The sequence below is a fragment of the Camelina sativa genome, chromosome 20 (assembly GCF_030686135.1).
Source record: "Camelina sativa cultivar CO46 ecotype springtype chromosome 20, ASM3068613v1".
Lineage (NCBI taxonomy): Eukaryota > Viridiplantae > Streptophyta > Magnoliopsida > Brassicales > Brassicaceae > Camelina > Camelina sativa.
Genome location: NC_141899.1, coordinates 13,681,171 through 13,691,901, shown reverse-complemented (window position 1 = coordinate 13,691,901; position 10,731 = coordinate 13,681,171). Strand labels below are relative to the sequence as shown.

At 40.2% G+C, this 10,731-nt stretch overlaps 1 pseudogene; it reads left to right on the top strand.

Moving 5' to 3' along the window:
• The first annotated feature begins 215 nt into the window (after nucleotides 1-215).
• LOC147918827 (uncharacterized) lies at nucleotides 216-3,137 on the top strand (annotated as a pseudogene).
• Nucleotides 3,138-10,731: the final 7,594 nt, after the last annotated feature.

Below are 10,731 nucleotides of genomic sequence, written 5' to 3'. Positions count from 1 at the left end.
TGATCGCTTGGCGGAGCTATTGGCGTGCTGTTGGAGCGGTTACCGAGAGGGGTACCAGTGCAGGCTCCAGTTGTGCCGCATGTGGCGGGGTGCAGCCGAGGGCTGCAGATGTTGAGGAGTTTCCATCTTATGTTAAGAGGATGAGTAGTTGTAGATGACCAGTATGAGATTATTCTCAAGAGGTATCGGGCCTAGAGAGGCGGATAGGTGGACATATGCAGTCAGGGATGGACCCACGTGTATTAGTGGGAGGTCAGCTGACCTGCCCAAATTTTGAAAAAAAAAAAATTATTTCCTAATTTTAGATTTTGTTTTACAGTTATTTGAGTCCAACCAAACAAATTTTAAAATCTGACCTCCCTTAACTTATGAAAACAAAGTCCACTAGCCCATAAGAAAGAGAAGATCAAAGCCTTTTATTTATTATAGTTAAAAACAAATCTGGCCTAATTTGTTTACCCTAATAATTTATTCTATGCTTATATACTAGGGACCCTATATACTAAACAAAGAAGTAGCATCTTTTTCAAGTCGACCAAAAAAGAACGTGATCGTCGTGCTGGTGTCCGTGACTCTGTGTGTGTTTTCAATTTTTCTGGTTCATGCCTTCAGTACATCAGATTCTTTGAACCAAGTAAGTTTATTAGATACAAAACTAGATTTTGTTTTGTAATCAATTTTTTTAAAAAAATTATATTTAGAAATAAAAAATCCAATACATAGTTTTATTTTATGTTGATAATTTTTTCCTAATTTTTTTCAGACGAAACAATGAATACTTTGAAAAACTACTATAAAAGAAAAGAACCATCTACACCTTGCAGTGAACCACCATCTACACCTCGCAATGAACCACCATCTCCGCTTCGCAGCGAATCAGATGATATTGATTTACCTTGGGATCCTGCTGATCGAAAAAGAATAACAGATTATCATCCGAATCAAAGAGATGAGGTAATTCGAAAATACTTGATTCGAGGTCCTTGTCAACCTCGTGGGCATACTTTTAAACAAATATTGATAAGAAACACATTGAGGCGATTTAACCCAGCTTGGTTTGATCAATATAGAAATTGGTTAGAGTACAGTGTGAAAAAAGAAAAAGCTTTTTGTCTGTGTTGTTACTTGTTCAGAGATAATGCTGGTAAAAACGTAAAAAGTGATGCATTTATCACAGATGGATTCTGTAGGTGGAATGATTTAAAGAGTTTTCAGGACATGTGGGAGGTGTTGATTTCACAACAATGCAGTTATGAAGTGTGAAAACTTGATGAAACAAGGTCAGTCTATTGAGCATGCTTTGCATAAACAAGACGATATTACAAAAAAATGAGTATCGAATTCGGTTGAATGCTTCTGTTGATGCTTCAAGATACTTATTGCAACAAGGATTAGCTTTCCGTGGTCATGATGAATCAGAAAATTCAGTCAATAGAGGAAACTTTGTGGAACTCTTGAAGTACACTGCTGATCAGAATGAAGTTGTGAGTAAGGTTATTTTAGATAATGCTCCTGGAAATAATCAGATGAAGTCTCCTAAGATTCAGAAAGATATTGTGCATTGTTTTGCAGAAGAGGTAGTCAAATATGTTATTGAAGAAATTAATCATGATGTTTTCGGTTTGCTGGTGGATGAATCTGCTGATGTTTCCGACAAAGAGCAAATGGCGGTAGTGTTTCGATTTGTTGATAAAGGTGGGATAGTCAAAGAGAGATTTATGAGTATCACACATGTGAGTGAGACTTCTGCAACATCTTTGAAATTTGCTATTGATGATTTGTTTGCTAAATATGGATTAAGCATAAAAAGGGTGAGAGGACAAGGGTATGACGGAGTAAGTAACATGAAGGGCGAGTTCAACGGATTAAGATCATTAATTCAGAGGGAAAACACATCAGCATATTATGTTCATTGCTTTGCTCATCAACTTCAATTAGTTGTTGTGGCAGTTGCAAAAAAACATTTCAATGTTGGCGACTTTTTTGATATGATTACTCTGTTACTGAATGTAGTGGGAGCCTCATGCAAAAGGAAAGATATGATCCGAGAGAGTTACAGAAAATAAATTATTGAAGAAATTAATAATGGTGAAATCAGTACAGGAACAGGATTGAATCAAGAGATCTCTCTTCAAAGACCAGGGTATACTCGTTGGAATTCTCACTACAGAACTCTACTGCAGGTGATTCAGTTGTTTTCTTCTATCATGAAGGTGCTTGAGTACATTGAGAATGAAGGTGCAGATGACTTGAAAAGACGTCAAGCTCATAGTCTCCTTGATTACTTTCATAGCTTTGATTTTGTGTTTTATTTGCATATGATGATACACCTTTTAGGACTCACAGATACCTTGTCAGTGGCGCTGCAAAGAAGAGATCAAGGTATTTTAAATGCTATGTCATTAGTGAAATAACCTAAGAGACAACTCCAGTTGTTTAGAGATGGTGGGTGGGATTCTCTCATGATGAAAGTTTATTTGTTTTGTGAAAAACATGAGCTTGAAAAGGTTGAGATGGAGGCAGATTTTGTAGACTCAAAAAGACGAAGAAAAAAGACAGGAGTATCAAATATGCATCATTACAAGGTCAATTGCTTATATTCTGTCTTGGATTTGCAGCTTCAAGAATTTAATGACCGCTTTAATAAGGTGAACACTGAGTTGCTTATTTGTGCTGCTTCTCTATCTCCCATCAATGCATTTACTGAGTTTGATCTCTCAAAATTGTTGAAGTTATCTAAGTTCTACCCATATGACATCAGATCAGAGGAGCTCATTTCCCTTGAGCAAGAATTATGTATCTACATTAATAATGTTCGACATGATGAAAGATTTTCTAATTTGGAGAATCTTGGAGACCTTGCTAGAATGTTGGTGGAAACACGAAAACATATGTCATATCCTTTGGTTTATAGGCTTTTGAAGTTGGTTTTGATTCTGCCTGTTGCTACTGCAACTGTTGAGAGATGTTTTTCAGCCATGAAGATCGTAAAGACATATCGACACAATTGGATTGGAGATCAAGTTTTGAATGACTGTTTAGTTTGTTTTATCGAAAAAGATATATTCAAAACTATTACAAACGAAACTGTGATGACAAGATTTCAGAACATGAAAGATCGTAGGATGCTTTTATAAATTTTTTAAACATTGTAAGATTTTTATATTTATATTAAAGATGATTTTTTTTCTTTATGTTTTGACCTGGGTTAAAAAAATTCCTGGGTCCGCCACTGTATGCAGTTGGAGCAGATATTTCTCTGTTTGGAGGTTAATCCAGTTGGAAATTAGAAGTTGAGTGGGCAGGTGTAACATTGCAATGTTATACTCGGACCACAGGAGGTACTTTGTGTCGAGAGATGTTTATAGTCATTAAAGATTATTGCTCTTGAGGGGATGGTGATTCCCCTGAATACCGATAGCTCGAGGGGCTGAGGGCTCCGAGAGTGGCAGAGGGGATGATGTTCCCCTGAGGGGATGAGTAGTTCCCCTGATACTGAGATCTTGAGGATTGTGGTCCAAGAGTGAGACGTTATAACTCGAAGACGCTGTTCTGAGAGTGAGATCGGTATGACTCAAAGGTTGCGACCTAAGAGTGGAGGAGTTGGGAGCAAGCAATTCCTAGGACGTGAGTATAAACATAACGATTGAATGTTGACCTCAAGAGATTGACGGTGGTTTAATCTCGGGTTTTGGATGTGTTGACCATTGGGACAGGGTTTTATGACCAGAGCAGTTATGAATGTTTGGCTGTGCGCCAGGATTGTGAGGCCGGTGGTGCTGGAGTCCCGGGAAGGGGAGTTACAGCAGGTTTGAGCCGGCAAAGACATGTTTGCCAGATACATAAGTTCACGAGAAGCCTTCATGGCAGGATAAACTAATCGTTGCGACGATGTTGGATGAAGTTCATTGCAGATAGACAGGGTTGCTAGATTCAAGGTTTTTGTAAGCTTGTTGGAGGGAATAATTCAAGTGGTTTGAGTAAGCGGCCTGCAAAGCATTTGAAGCGGTGAATCAGAATATGCGAACGTATGGTACTTGTTTGTTTTATTACGTTCGTATTGATGATTTGCTGTGGAGAATTGCCAAGCGGAAAGCTATCTTGGGAATAAACTAACTTGTGGAAGTTTCCCTAACTGGCAAGTTACTAGAGGTTCTTGGAGGAACAAGAGGGTTGATATTCAGGTGGCGGCGAGTTGATGTCGGCATACTTGAGTATTTGTTTAGTTGAGCTGAGTAAGTAACTAGAGGATTTATAGAGCAAGGGATTCATACGCTCTAGTGTATCACCGTGGAGAGCACCGGTTTTGTTTGTTAAAAAGAAGGACAGAAGTCTCCGCTTGTGTATCGATTAATGGGGTTTGAACCGTTACTGTGAAGAACAAGTACCCTCTTAGGATTGATGAGTTGTTGGATCAGTTGAGGGGTGCTACTTGGTTCTCTAAGGTATATCTGGCGTCTGGTTATCATCAGATACTGATAGGTGAGGCAGATGTGAGGAAGACTGCTTTCAGGACGAGGTATGGGCATTGTGAGTTTGTGGTGATGCCTTTCGGGTTGACTAACGCGCCAACAGCGTTTATGAAATTGATGAACAGTGTTTTTCAGGAGTTTCTGGATGTATCTGTCATCATTTTCATCGACGATATCCTGGTTTATTCTAAGAGTCTTGAGGAGCATGCAGTGCATTTGAGGACAGTTATAGAGAAGCTGCGGGAGCAGAATTTGTTTGCTAAGTGGAGTAAGTACAGTTTTTGGCAGCGTGAGATGGGCTTTCTGGGTCATATTGTGTCTGCAGACGGGGTTTCTGTAGATCCGGAGAAGATTCAGACTATCAGGGATTGGCCTAGACTGCAGAATGCAACTGAGATCAGGAGTTTTCCTTGGGTTGGCAGGTTACTACATGAGAGTTGTGCAGGGTTTTGTAAGCAAGGCACGTCCGATGACTAAGTTGATAGGGAAGGATGTTCCTTTTGTTTGGTGACAGGAGTGAGTGGAGGGTTTTGCAAGCCTGAAGGAGATGTTGACTACTACGCCAGTGTTGGCTTTTGCCGGAGCAGGAGATGGAGTCTCTGGCAGGAGAGATCAGTGCGTTGGGGTTGTGTGCTGTTTCACAGGAACCGTTGGGTTTGGAAGCAGTTGATAGAGCAGATCTTCTGAGTAGAGTGCGGTTGGCTCAGGAAAAAGATTTGGGGCTGGTGAATGCCTTAAAGGATGTTGATTCAGAGTATCAGGTCGCAGTTAATGGTATTATCTTGGTGCATGGTCGGGTTTGTGTGCCCAAGGATGAGGAGTTGAGGCAGGAGATTCTGAGAGAGGCTCATGCGAGCAAGTTGTCCATTCATCCAGGAGCGACTAAGATGTACCGTGACCTCAAGAGGTACTATCATTGGGTCGGGATGAAGAAGGACGTGGCTAGTTGGGTTTCGAGGTGTGATGTGTGTCAGCTAGTGAAGGCTGAGCATCAGGTTCCTGGCGGTTTACTGAAGAGTTTACCCATTCCTGAGTGGAAGTGGGATATGATCACCATGGATTTCGTGGTAGGATTGCCAGTGTCACGGACCTTGATGCTATTTGGGTCATTGTGGACCGGTTGACTAAGTCAGCACATTTTCTGGCCATTAAGAAGACTGATGGAGCAGCGGTCTTGGTTAAGAAGTATGTGAGAGAGAGAATCAGATTGCATGGAGTGCCAGCGAGCATTGTGTCTAACAGTGATTCTAAGTTCACTTCGGTGTTCTGGAAGGCATTTCAGGCAGAGATGGGCACTAAGGTGCATATGAGTACATCTTATCATCCCTAGACAGATGGACAGTCTGAGAGGACGATCCAGACGCTGGAGGATTTGCTGAGGATGTGTGTGTTGGATTGGGGTGGCCATTGGGCAGATCACCTGAACATGGTAGAGTTTGCTTACAACAACAGTTATCAGGCGAGTATCAAGATGGCTCCTTATGAGGCTTTGTATGGGAGACCATGTCGTACACCATTATGCTGGACTCAGGTGGGGGAGAGGAGCATGTTTGGTGCTAGTTTTGTTCAAGAGACCTTAGAGAAGATTCGGGTTCTCAAGCTGAACATGAAGGAGGCTCAAGATAGGCAGAGGAGTTATGCGGATAGGAGGAGGAGAGATCTTGAGTTTCAGGTAGGAGATAAAGTGTACCTCAAGATGGCCATGTTGCAGGGTCCGAACAGGTCATTGTCAGAAACTAAGTTGAGTCCGAGGTATATGGGTCCATTCAGAGTGATTGAGCGGGTTGGACCAGTAGCATATAGATTGGAGTTACCTGAGGTGATGCGTGCATTCCATAAGGTTTTCCATGTGTCTATGTTGCGGAAGTGTCTCCGTGAGGGTGAGCAGGTGTTGGCTAAGATTCCTGAGGATCTTCAGCCTAACATGACTTTGAAGGCGAGACCAGTGAGGGTTCTCGAGAGGAGGATCAAGGAACTTCGGAAGAAGAAGATTCCTTTGATGAGAGTCCTGTGGGACTGTGATGGTGTTGAGGAGCAGACTTGGGAGTCTGAGGCAAAGATGAAGGCAAGGTTCAAGAAGTGGTATGAGAAGCAAGCCGCGACTTGAGCTTGTTTAGCCGGGTCCCATCTGTAATCCGTGGCTGGAGCGGGAATGGAGTATTCCAGCCCATCTCTCTTGTTACTCGGTCGCTTGGGGTGGTTGGTTGTGCGACTCAGTAACAAGATGAGATGGTGTTCGGGGTACAAAGTTTCCGTGAGGCGGGGTTTTGGAGGAAAGTTTCCTGAAATAGAAGTTTCCAAAAGTGGAAAGTTTCGAAAAATGGAAAGTGCTAAATATGGAAAGTTTTACGGGAGTTAGAATTTGTCCATTTTAGCGGTGGAGAGCCTTGGAGTGATTTGTGTGTGGCCTTAGTGGCGGACTTTTGAGTCAGTGTGCCGTGTGCGGTGGTCTTTGTGACGGGCTTTTTAGCCAGAGAGTGTCTTTGTGACGGTCCTCTTTAGGACATTTGTTTAGCCTTGGTGGCGGTCCTCTTTAGGACATTTGTTTGGCCTTGGTGGCGGTCCTCTTTAGGACATTTGTTGGCCTTTGTGGCGGGCTGTTTAGCCAGAGTGTCTTTGTGACGGTCCTTCGGGACAGATGGTCTTTGTGACGGTCCTTCGGGACAGATGGTCTTTGTGACGGTCCTTCGGGACAGATGGTCTTTGTGACGCGCTTTTTAGCCAGAGTGTCTTTGTGACGGTCCTCTTTAGGACATTTGTTTGGCCTTGGTGGCGGTCCTCTTTAGGACATTTGTTTGGCCTTGGTGGCGGTCCTCTTTAGGACATTTGTTTGGCCTTTGTGGCAGCCCTTGTGGCATGTATACGATCCTTGTGTGGTCATGTGGTATTCCAGTGAGGGGATATGTGCTTGGTAGGACATTGAGATGTTTTACGCGAGCCACGGGAAGGAAACCTGGATAGGGATAGGACTCAGACGTGTTCAGAATCGTTTGCTCACGACTCTTAGGGGACTTAGGTTCTCCTAGTACTGCCATATTCAGAGACTTTGTGACTTGGGAATATGGTTGGTATATCGACTTCGGATGACAATCCGGGGGCGCGCTGTAGGGTGGCAACCCGAGAGACGAGTTGGATTTTCTTTATATATTATGGCATGCGGGTCTAGGCCCGATGAGGAGCCAACGTTATGGCATGCAGACTTAGGTCTGATGAGGAGCCAATAAAAACTCAAGGTTTAGGCCTATGAGTAAAGGAAAGTCCAAAAGTCAAGAGCAAATGACGCTTGGAGCGTGAGTCTATCGCCTAGAGGTGACCTTCTGTAGATCAGTCGGAGGAGTGCAGGCCGTGGAGACGGTTGCGCGGGAGTCCTTGGCTGATGGTTGTTCAAGATTCGAAGACGAATCTAGTTTGGTGGGGGAGAATTGTAACATCCGTGAACCGGAATCCCGGTTTGGGAGTTGCATCGGTCGATGCAGATGGTGCATCGGTCGATGCATGTTCAATTCTGTGCGTTTTGACTTAAGTCAAACGCTGCGTTTTGGGTTAAGGAAAACCCTTAGATGCGAGTTTTGTCTCATTCGTGGGTGTTGAGCCGTTTTTGAGAGAAACGAAAAGAGAGAAACTGTTCTTGAGAGTTCGTGGTGATTTCTGGAGATTTGAGGCTGTTCCTGGAGAGATCTGTAGCTGGGATCGTTGTAGGAGCTTCCTAGAAGCGTTTTATTCCTTGTGTTAGGTTTAGATTCGTCTTGGCAAAGGTAAGTGCAGAACCATGGCTTATCTAAGCTAGAGAACTCTTTAATCTGCTTGTTTTGTGTTGTTAGACGTGTTAGATTGTTGTTATGGACGTTAGGAAGCTTTTTTGTGGCTTGGGATCGAGTTTGTGGTTACAGGAACGAAGATCCGACGAGAAGCTTCGGGGAAAACACGATGCTCGACATTGCATCGGTCGATGCATAGCTTGCGTCGGTCGATGCAAGTGCGAGGACGGCGCGTAAAACTCTAGGGTTTTCGTGTGATGTCGAGCATGCGTCGGTCGATGCAGATTGGGTATCGGTCGATACAAGTTACACTTGCATCGGTCGATGCAGCTTCTGTGTCGGTCGATGCAATCCCTTGATGTGTCGATCGATGCATGTTTGCGTCGGTCGATGCACTGTCTTGGTTTGTCGATCGTTGTTTATTGCTTGTTGTTTGATGGTTAAAGATACTCTATTGCTTGTGTGTATAGCCCAGTAGATGGGAGGATTGCCTTACTGAGTGTTTATAAAATACTCATGCATTGCAATATGTGTTTGTGGTGCAGGTAAAGGCAAAGTGTGATCGTGGAATCAAGGCAATGAAGAGGAGGATGTTCTAGTGACTCGGTTTTATGTTGTCTGGCATTGCTAGATTGCTAGAGTTGGGTCATTAGAACATTGCTAGGTTGCTGGTTCTATGATTCCTGTTGTTTTGGATATTGATTATGTTGGAATATGGTTATATTTTATTATTGGATTATTATTGAATATTGGTTGGTTATTTCCGCTGTTGAATGTGTTTGTGGTTAGGTGGCTAGTGGATATGGGACCACTAGTTGTAGTTTATTTTATTATATTATATTTATTATTTATTATTTAAAAAAAAAGGGTCCGTCGTTTCATTCTTCATCTAGCTTTTTTACATATGCTCCAAAATTTTGACTCTACTTATTTATTTCAAAACCTACAAAAGTCAAATAAAAGAGAAAAAAAATATTTTAGTTAAATAAAAAGTAATATTACTAAATTTAAAAATTTATGTGAGAGGTAGAATATGATGTTTGATGTTTTATGTCTGATGTCTCATCGGGCTGTCAGAAGTTCGTACTTCTCTGTTACAACTCAATAATGGGCCGATCTTACCACTGTCTGCTCTGCCCACAGTGTAAGCTTTTAGAATCTTTAGTTCCTTTGCAAAGTTGAAATTTTAAAACTTTTAAAAATTTGTAACCTTTTTTTTTGAGTGAAAAGATTGATCAGTGGAGGAAACTTATAACAGCATGTCAAAGAGTGATAACTGGGGAGATGTCTTCAGTTGTTCTCAATATTCCATGGTTGCTTTGTTTCTGTCTAGAAAAAATCAATGCTGCTATGGATACTGTTGCGGAGCAGACATTTATACAGTCACTGGCTGAGACTTTAAAAAGTGTAAAGCTGGTTTACGACCCTATTTTTAATTGTTAAATTGACATGTGTCGCGATCACATGAGTTACTAACTTTGAAAACCAAGGTTTATATAATAACATAATATTGAATATGCTATCAAATCATTCACCGATTGGAAAACTAAAAAAAAATTAAATTAATTTTTACCAAAAAAAAACTTAAAAAAATTACATTAATTTTTTATTTTGATTATCTTATTTTTCTTACATTATGTTAATCACTAATTTTACACATTAAACTTTTTCATACTTTAATCACTTTTCTGTATAAAATTTATTTTTAATATATGATCAGAATAAAAATAATAATTGCAATTAAATTGCAAATATTTTCCTTATTAATTGCATATATTTTTCTTTTAAAATTAGTAATTTAATAGATAACTTTCTTATTAGAATTAGTCATATAATATATTACTTTTAGTTTTATATACTTTCAAAAATATTAATTGTAATCTTTTTATTTTTAGCATTTTTTAATTTTTTATAATTATTAAATAAATTTTATTTTCACATATGTCAAATATTATCGAAATATTTGACACATGTCGCGATTATATGAATTACTAATTTTGAAATCTATGGTTTATATAATATATATATATATATATATATATATATATATATATATATATATATATATATATATATATTAGGATTTATCAATCCTTCACTTTCTGTCCAGCGTTTTGTGTTTTTAATTGATTAAAATACATCGATGGTATGAAATTGAGGACTAGTCATGTGGAGTACATTAATTAAAGAATGTAACGATCGGTCTAATGTACTCTACTCAAATACTTGTAGGTAACATTTTGATATATAGCCTGACCAGAGTTGGCTCTGATAAAATTTACAAACAAAAACAAAATAAACAAAATCGGGCACTAAGCAGCGTTGGCTCCTACATTAAAAGCCGTATATATTGACTTTAGATTTTTGGGTTCATAGAAGAACTAATAAATGAAAATAGTAAACAATGGCAATAAAATGGTACTAGTGACTTTTAAACAGTTATAAAAATTCAGAAGTCCCATGCTTAGCGAAGGCAAAAGATTACTCTTATCTTAATCATC